Here is a 9467-nt window from a genome sequence, read left to right as displayed (position 1 = left end):
GATAGATAGATAGAGATAGATAGATAGATAGATAGGAGATAGATAGATAATAGATAGATAGATAGGAGATAGATAGATAATAGATAGATAGACAGATAGATAGGAGATAGATAGATAGATAGATAGATAGATAGGAGATAGATAATAGATAGATAGGAGATAGATAGATAGATAGATAGATAGATAGATAGATAGGAGATAGATAATAGATAGATAGATAATAGATAGATGATAGATATGAGATGGATGGATAGGAGATAGATATATAGATAGATAGATACTACAAGAGAATTTAGACTAGAACCTTCAGAATCACAGGTGCATATCCATGAAGCAAACATGATTATAAAAAATAAAATGGCTGCACACCGTTATACATACAAACAATAGAGCTAAGAAATGGGGGTCATTCTAGATAAAAGTGGTACAATACCGACTATCAATGAGTAATGGAAGCTCTTAGCGCACATACGTGTCGGGCCCATCTACCAGGTGTCAACCAGGCCCGACACACGTTTGATCAAATATAAGAGCTTTCATTACTCATTGATAGTCGGTATTGTACCACTTTTATCTAGAATGACCCCCATTTCTTAGCTCTATTGTTTGTATATATAACGGTGTGCAGCCATTTTCTTTTTGATATATAGATAGATAGGTAGATGTGAGCAGCACCTTAAAACATGACCCCCCCCCCCCCTTCTCCGGTCCTGTATGGGTCGTGCCGTTTTTGAGAGTCCTCCACTTATCCCCCTCTGTGCACAGTTAACCCTCTAAAGATCCATTGTCCTCCATGTGTAGAAGGTTCTATTCTCACTATTAATCTGTAATATATTCACCCAAGTTTTTTTTAAAGATACAGTATGATAAAAACTTTTTTTTACAAATGGTATTATGCCGTCTGCTCCATGGTTGAGGTGAGGACCAGGACTGTAGTAGTCGCTCTCTCAGCTGCTTCTGAATGTTTTCACCGGTGTTTCCCTTTGGTCGAAGAGATCTCAGCCCAGAGACGTCCACCGAGCGGATTCTGTCAGATCTACTCGATTGTTATTCATGCTGAAATGATTCTGACTGCGGGCGAAACATGAGCCCTAAACTGCAGCCTCCGACAAGACTTCCTAGCACCTTCAACAGAAATCCAGATGTAGCAGAGCTAATCGTGCAATTTAACCCATTGGGACTGTAACCGTATAACTGTTTGTAATGATGGAGGAGGTCCATCTGCAGTGACCAAGCAAATTTATATATATATATTTATAATTTTTTTAATTTTCGATGTAACTGTATAGCCAGTATAGTTTTTTTTTTGGAAGGGCAAGTAGTCATTTTTAATGCCACCATTTTCGGGTACAAATAACTTACTGTACGATTACAGCTATACCAAATATATATATATTGTTTTATATATTTTTTTATTTTTTACTTCCCTTGCACAGTAGAAAGCTCAATTTTTGTGTCGCCTCACCCAAAGACTCATACATTTTTTATTTTTCATTCTACAGTGATGAGTGGGGGGCTTGATTTTTGTGGGATGACTTGTAGTTTTCATTTATATCATTTGGGGCACATGACACTTTTTAATCGCTTTTTATTCTGTTTATTGATGGCAAGTACCCAAAAACAGCAATTCTGGCATTTTTTTAAAGGCATTCACCACACGGGATAAATTCCATGATAACTGTATAGTGCAGGTCGTTATCACGGATGCTGTGATACCAAACATGTGGAGGGGTTTTCAGTTTTGCTATTTTTTCCATGGAGAAGCATTTTCTTCTAATGGAAAAAGGTTTATTTTCAAATAAAACTTTAATTTGTTTATTTCACACTTCACTTGGGATCCTTTAATCGCTCACATATTACACTGTACTACTTATGCAGTACAGTGTATTATACTGTCAGTACAATACTGTACAATACTGCCTGGCATTATCAGACTGCACATCTGGCACATCCTGATAGGCATACACTACATCCAGGCTTTGTGGTCTTCATCGGCACCCCGAGATCTCACATACGGTGTGCCAACAGGGGTGCACCTAGCCTTTCTGAAACGGCGCCCCCCCCCCATAGAAATTTCTTAACCTAACCCCTATGCCACAATGAAAGCGCTCATTGCCTATGGCCTTTCTGCTGCCCCCTTCTTACCCCTACCTAGTGCTGCCTGAGGCAATCGCCTCAGCTGGTCTTAACAGTGGTGCACCCCTGGATGCCAATGACTGAGAGAGGGAGTCCACCTATCTAAACCACTTAGATGCTGCAGTTGCTATTGACTGTGACATCAGTGCTTCTGACGATCTGGGTTATTAGAGCAGTAGCTGTCATGAAAGAGCCAAGAGCCTGCGTCTGCTGCACAGGAGACCCAAGCGGCACTTATTATAGGCCATCATAAAAAGGTGTCAACCTAAAATAAGGCCCCTTAATGACCGCCATGAAGTGCTCTTCTGTTATCCACTATCCACTGGATTGCACAAATACAGGTCCCATTTAGGGTCAGACTGGCCCACCAGAGTTCCAGGCTCTAATACCAAGGTGGTCGTAAAAGGTCCAGAAGAAAACACCTACTTGGAGTGGCCTTTGGAGCCACTTGCCACAAGGGTCCATATATTTGTTTAAAAACCTATTAGACTTTATTGATGACATAGGAGGTGGGCCTCAAGAATAACTTCTTTTGATGAACCAAGGAAATCTAAGACCACAACTGGCCCCATGCCCCCCATCTGAATCACAGCCATGCTTTGAAACTTCTATGGCACGGTCAGATTTCTGAAGGTCACAAAGAGAGTAATGCAGTGGTAGTGCACATGCTCGACCCCCGATCCATTCATACATCGTGATTAGGGATGAGCGAACTCGAACTGTATAGTTCGGGTTCGACCGAATTTTGGGGTTGTCCTGACACGGACCCGAAACCCGGACATTTCGTAAAAGTCCGGGTTCGGGTTCGGTGTTCGTCCGCTTTCTTGGCGCTTTTGTGACGCTTTCCTTGGCGCTTTTTGAAAGGCTGCAAAGCAGCCAATCAACAAGCGTCATACTACTTGCCCCAAGGAGGGCCGTCACAGCCATGCCTACTATTGGCATGGCTGTGATTGGCCAGAGCACCATGTGACCCAGCCTCTATTTAAGCTGGAGTCACATAGCGCCGCCCGTCACTCTGCTCTAATTAGCGTAGGGAGAGGTTGCGGCTGCGACAGTAGGGCGAGATTAGGCAGATTAACTCCTCCAAAGGACTTGATTATTGATCGATCTGCAGCTGTGGGTCATTGAGCTGCTGATCCTCAATTGCTAACTGTTTTTAGGCTGCCCAGACCGTTTGTCAGTCACTTTTTTCTGGGGTGATCGGCAGCCATTTTGTGTCTTGTGGTGCGCCAGCACAAGCTGTGACCCAGTGCATTTAACCCTCAATGGTGTGGTTGTTTTTTGGCTAAAGCCTACATCAGGGTGAAGCTGTCACACCAAGTGCATTTAACCAGCAATAGTCTGTTTATTTTTTGGCCATATACTACATCAGGGGCAAGCTGCGCCCGTCACCAAGTGCATTTAACCCTCAATAGTGTGGTTGTTATTTGGCTAAAGCCTACATCAGGGTGAAGCTGTCACACCAAGTGCATTTAACCAGCAATAGTCTGTTCATTTTTTGGCCATATACTACATCAGGGGCAAGCTGCGCCTGTCACCAAGTGCATTTAACCCTCAGTAGTGTGGTTGGTCAAGCTGTGACCCAGTGCATTTAACCCTCAATGGTGTGGTTGTTTTTTGGCTAAAGCCTACATCAGGGTGAAGCTGTCACACCAAGTGCATTTAACCAGCAATAGTCTGTTCATTTTTTGGCCATATACTACATCAGGGGCAAGCTGCGCCCGTCACCAAGTGCATTTAACCCTCAGTAGTGTGGTTATTTTTTGGCCATATCCCAGTCTAATTCTGTCACTAAATCCATACCGGTCACCCAGCGCCTAAATACTAGGCCTCAAATTTATATCCCGCTAAATCTGTCGTTACCGCTGTCCTGTTGTGGATGGGCAAGTTATTTAGTGTCCGTCAAAGCACATTTTTTGTTCTGGGTTGAAATACAATTCCCAATTTAGCAATTTCATAATTTAGTGGTTTCTGCTGTATCAGAGCTATTTGAAATCTATCCCTAAAAGGGTATATAATATTCAAGGTGCACATAGGGTCATTCAGAATAACTTCACACACACGCTACTGTGCATTTCCAAGTCTAATTCTGTCAGTAAATCTATACCGGTCACCCAGCGCCTAAATACTAGGCCTCAAATTTATATTCAGCTGAATTTGAATACAATACATTGGGCCAAATAATATTTTTGTTGTTGTGGTGAACGATAACAATGAGGAAAACATCTAGTAAGGGACGCGGACGTGGACATGGTCGTGGTGGTGTTAGTGGACCCTCTAGTGCTGGGAGAGGACGTGGCCGTTCTGCCACATCCACACGTCCTAGTGTACCAACTACCTCAGGTCCCAGTAGCCGCCAGAATTTACAGCGATATATGGTGGGGCCCAATGCCGTTCTAAGGATGGTAAGGCCTGAGCAGGTACAGGCATTAGTCAATTGGGTGGCCGACAGTGGATCCAGCACGTTCACATTATCTCCCACCCAGTCTTCTGCAGAAAGCGCACAGATGGCGCCTGAAAACCAACCCCATCAGTCTGTCACATCACCCCCATGCATACCAGGGAAACTGTCTCAGCCTCAAGTTATGCAGCAGTCTCTTATGCTGTTTGAAGACTCCGCTGGCAGGGTTTCCCAAGGGCATCCACCTAGCCCTTCCCCAGCGGTGGAAAGACATAGAATGCACTGACGCACAACCACTTATGTTTCCTGATGATGAGGACATGGGAATATCACCTCAGCATGTCTCTGATGATGACGAAACACAGGTGCCAACTGCTGCGTCTTTCTGCAGTGTGCAGACTGAACAGGAGGTCAGGGATCAAGACTGGGTGGAAGACGATGCAGGGGACGATGAGGTCCTAGACCCCACATGGAATGAAGGTCGTGCCACTGACTTTCACAGTTCGGAGGAAGAGGCAGTGGTGAGACCGAGCCAACAGCGTAGCAAAAGAGGGAGCAGTGGGCAAAAGCAGAACACCCGCCGCCAAGAGACTCCGCCTGCTACTGACCGCCGCCATCTGGGACCGAGCACCCCAAAGGCAGCTTCAAGGAGTTCCCTGGCATGGCACTTCTTCAAACAATGTGCTGACGACAAGACCCGAGTGGTTTGCACGCTGTGCCATCAGAGCCTGAAGCGAGGCATTAACGTTCTGAACCTTAGCACAAACTGCATGACCAGGCACCTGCATGCAAAGCATGAACTGCAGTGGAGTAAACACCTTAAAACCAAGGAAGTCACTCAGGCTCCCCCTGCTACCTCTTCTGCTGCTGCCGCCTCGGCCTCTTCTGCTGCTGCCGCCTCGGCCTCTTCTGCTGCTGCCGCCTCGGCCTCTTCTGCTGCTGCCGCCTCGGCCTCTTCCTCCGCCTCTGGAGGAACGTTGGCACCTGCCGCCCAGCAAACAGGGGATGTACCACCAACACCACCACCACCTCCGTCACCAAGCATCTCAACCATGTCACACGCCAGCGTTCAGCACTCCATCTCACAAACATTTGAGAGAAAGCGTAAATTCCCACCTAGCCACCCTCGATCCCTGGCCCTGAATGCCAGCATTTCTAAACTACTGGCCTATGAAATGCTGTCATTTAGGCTGGTGGACACAGACAGCTTCAAACAGCTCATGTCGCTTGCTGTCCCACAGTATGTTGTTCCCAGCCGCCACTACTTCTCCAAGAGAGCCGTGCCTTCCCTGCACAACCAAGTATCCGATAAAATCAAGTGTGCACTGCGCAACGCCATCTGTGGCAAGGTCCACCTAACCACAGATACGTGGACCAGTAAGCACGGCCAGGGACGCTATATCTCCCTAACTGCACACTGGGTAAATGTAGTGGCAGCTGGGCCCCAGGCGGAGAGCTGTTTGGCGCACGTCCTTCCGCCGCCAAGGATCACAGGGCATCATTCTTTGCCTCCTGTTGCCACCTCCTCCTTCTCGGCTTCCTCCTCCTCTTCTTCCACCTGCTCATCCAGTCAGCCACACACCTTCACCACCAACTTCAGCACAGCCCGGGGTAAACGTCAGCAGGCCATTCTGAAACTCATATGTTTGGGGGACAGGCCCCACACCGCACAGGAGTTGTGGCGGGGTATAGAACAACAGACCGACGAGTGGTTGCTGCCGGTGAGCCTCAAGCCCGGCCTGGTGGTGTGTGATAATGGGCGAAATCTCGTTGCAGCTCTGGAACTAGCCAGTTTGACGCACATCCCTTGCTTGGCGCATGTGCTGAATTTGGTGGTGCAGAAGTTCATTCACAACTACCCCGACATGTCAGAGCTGCTGCATAAAGTGCGGGCCGTCTGTTCGCGCTTCCGGCGTTCACATCCTGCTGCTGCTCGCCTGTCTGCACTACAGCGTAACTTCGGCCTTCCCGCTCACCGCCTCATATGCGACGTGCCCACCAGGTGGAACTCCACCTTGCACATGCTGGACAGACTGTGCGAGCAGCAGCAGGCCATAGTAGAGTTTCAGCTGCAGCACGCACGGGTCAGTCGCACTACAGAACAGCACCACTTCACCACCAATGACTGGGCCTCCATGCGAGACCTGTGTGCCCTGTTGCGCTGTTTCGAGTACTCCACCAACATGGCCAGTGGCGATGACGCCGTTATCAGCGTTACAATACCACTTCTATGTCTCCTTGAGAAAACACTTAGGGCGATGATGGAAGAGGAGGTGGCCCAGGAGGAGGAGGAGGAGGAAGAGGGGTCATTTTTAGCACTTTCAGGCCAGTCTCTTCGAAGTGACTCAGAGGGAGGTTTTTTGCAACAGCAGAGGCCAGGTACAAATGTGGCCAGCCAGGGCCCACTACTGGAGGACGAGGAGGACGAGGATGAGGAGGAGGTGGAGGAGGATGAGGATGAAGCATGGTCACAGCGGGGTGGCACCCAACGCAGCTCGGGTCCATCACTGGTGCGTGGCTGGGGGGAAAGGCAGGACGATGACGATACGCCTCCCACAGAGGACAGCTTGTCCTTACCCCTGGGCAGCCTGGCACACATGAGCGACTACATGCTGCAGTGCCTGCGCAACGACAGCAGAGTTGCCCACATTTTAACCTGTGCGGACTACTGGGTTGCCACCCTGCTGGATCCACGCTACAAAGACAATGTGCCCACCTTACTTCCTGCACTGGAGCGTGATAGGAAGATGCGCGAGTACAAGCGCACGTTGGTAGACATGCTACTGAGAGAATTCCCAAATGTCACAGGGGAACAAGTGGAAGCCCAAGGCCAAGGCAGAGGAGGAGCAAGAGGTCGCCAAGGCAGCTGTGTCACGGCCAGCTCCTCTGAGGGCAGGGTTAGCATGGCAGAGATGTGGAAAAGTTTTGTCAACACGCCACAGCTAACTGCACCACCACCTGATACGCAACGTGTTAGCAGGAGGCAACATTTCACTAACATGGTGGAACAGTACGTGTGCACACCCCTCCACGTACTGACTGATGGTTCGGCCCCATTCAACTACTGGGTCTCTAAATTGTCCACGTGGCCAGAGCTAGCCTTTTATGCCTTGGAGGTGCTGGCCTGCCCGGCGGCCAGCGTTTTGTCTGAACGTGTATTCAGCACGGCAGGGGGCGTCATTACAGACAAACGCAGCCGCCTGTCTACAGCCAATGTGGACAAGCTGACGTTCATAAAAATGAACCAGGCATGGATCCCACAGGACCTGTCCGTCCCTTGTCCAGATTAGACATTAACTACCTCCCCTTAACCATATATTATTGTACTCCAGGGCACTTCCTCATTCAATCCTATTTTTATTTTCATTTTACCATTATATTGCGAGGCTACCCAAATTTGAATGAACCTCTCCCCTGTCTGGGTGCCGGGGCCTAAATATATGCCAATGGACTGTTCCAATGTTGGGTGACGTGAAGCCTGATTCTCTGCTATGACATGCAGACTGATTCTCTGCTGACATGAAGCCAGATTCTCTGTTACGGGACCTCTCTCCTCTGCCTGGGTGCTGGGCCTAAATATATGCCAATGGACTGTTGCACTGGTGGCTGACGTGAAGCCTGATTGTCTGTTACGGGACCTCTCTCCTCTGCCTGTGTGTGTGCTGGGCCTAAATATCTGACAATGGACTGTTGCATTGGTGGCTGACGTGAAGCCTGATTCTCTGCTATGATATGAAGACTGATTCTCTGCTGACATGAAGCCAGATTGTCTGTTACGGGACCTCTCTCCTCTGCCTGGGTGCTGGGCCTAAATTTATGACAATGGACTGTTGCAGTGGTGGCTGACGTGAAGCCTGATTCTCTGCTATGACATGCAGACTGATTCTCTGCTGACATGAAGCCAGATTCTCTGTTACGGGACCTCTCTCCTCTGCCTGGGTGCTGGGCCTAAATATCTGACAATGGACTGTTGCATTGGTGGCTGATGTGAAGCCTGATTCTCTGCTATGACATGCAGACTGATTCTCTGCTGACATGAAGACAGATTCTCTGTTACGGGACCTCTCTCCTCTGCCTGGGTGCCGGGGCCTAAATATCTGAGAATGGACTGTTCCAGTGGTGGGTGACGTGAAGCCAGATTCTCTGCTATAGGACCTCTCTCCAATTGATTTTGGTTAATTTTTATTTATTTAATTTTTATTTTAATTCATTTCCCTATCCACATTTGTTTGCAGGGGATTTACCTACATGTTGCTGCCTTTTGCAGTCCTCTAGCCCTTTCCTGGGCTGTTTTACAGCCTTTTTAGTACCGAAAAGTTCGGGTCCCCTTTGACTTCAATGGGGTTCGGGTTCGGGACGAAGTTCGGATCGGGTTCGGATCCCGAACCCGAACATTTCCGGGAAGTTCGGCCGAACTTCTCGAACCCGAACATCCAGGTGTTCGCTCAACTCTAATCGTGATTAGTGGGGGTTTCAATTGTTGGATCCCACCCAATCGGAAAGGTCATTAATATGGGAAAACCGGAAAACCCATTTAAAATGATACCTGTCCTGTGAAAATCAGTTTCACCGTTCCAGAGAAAGAAGCAGTGGCGTATCTATCACAAGGCAAACAAGGCATTTGCCTAGGGCGACACTTGCCAATGGGGCGGCAAAATGCCTTGTTTGCCCCTTGTCACATCCGTCTTATACGTCGGTATACTCACATCCGATGGTATACTCTACCCTTCAGGCGTTCCTATGGTGACGGAGACGCTTGCCTGGGGGTTAGAATATACCATCGGATCTGAGAAAACTCAAATTTTTATGGTATATTCTAACCCCCATACGTTCCCATGGTGACAGGGACGCTTTCCTGGGGGTTAGACTATACAAGGCCATGCCGCTCACAGGAGTACATTTATAAACTGTAATCAGTAACTTTAACTTT

This window comes from Bufo gargarizans, chromosome 5 (genome assembly GCF_014858855.1).
Source record: "Bufo gargarizans isolate SCDJY-AF-19 chromosome 5, ASM1485885v1, whole genome shotgun sequence".
NCBI lineage: Eukaryota > Metazoa > Chordata > Amphibia > Anura > Bufonidae > Bufo > Bufo gargarizans.
This window is presented reverse-complemented; position numbering follows the sequence as displayed.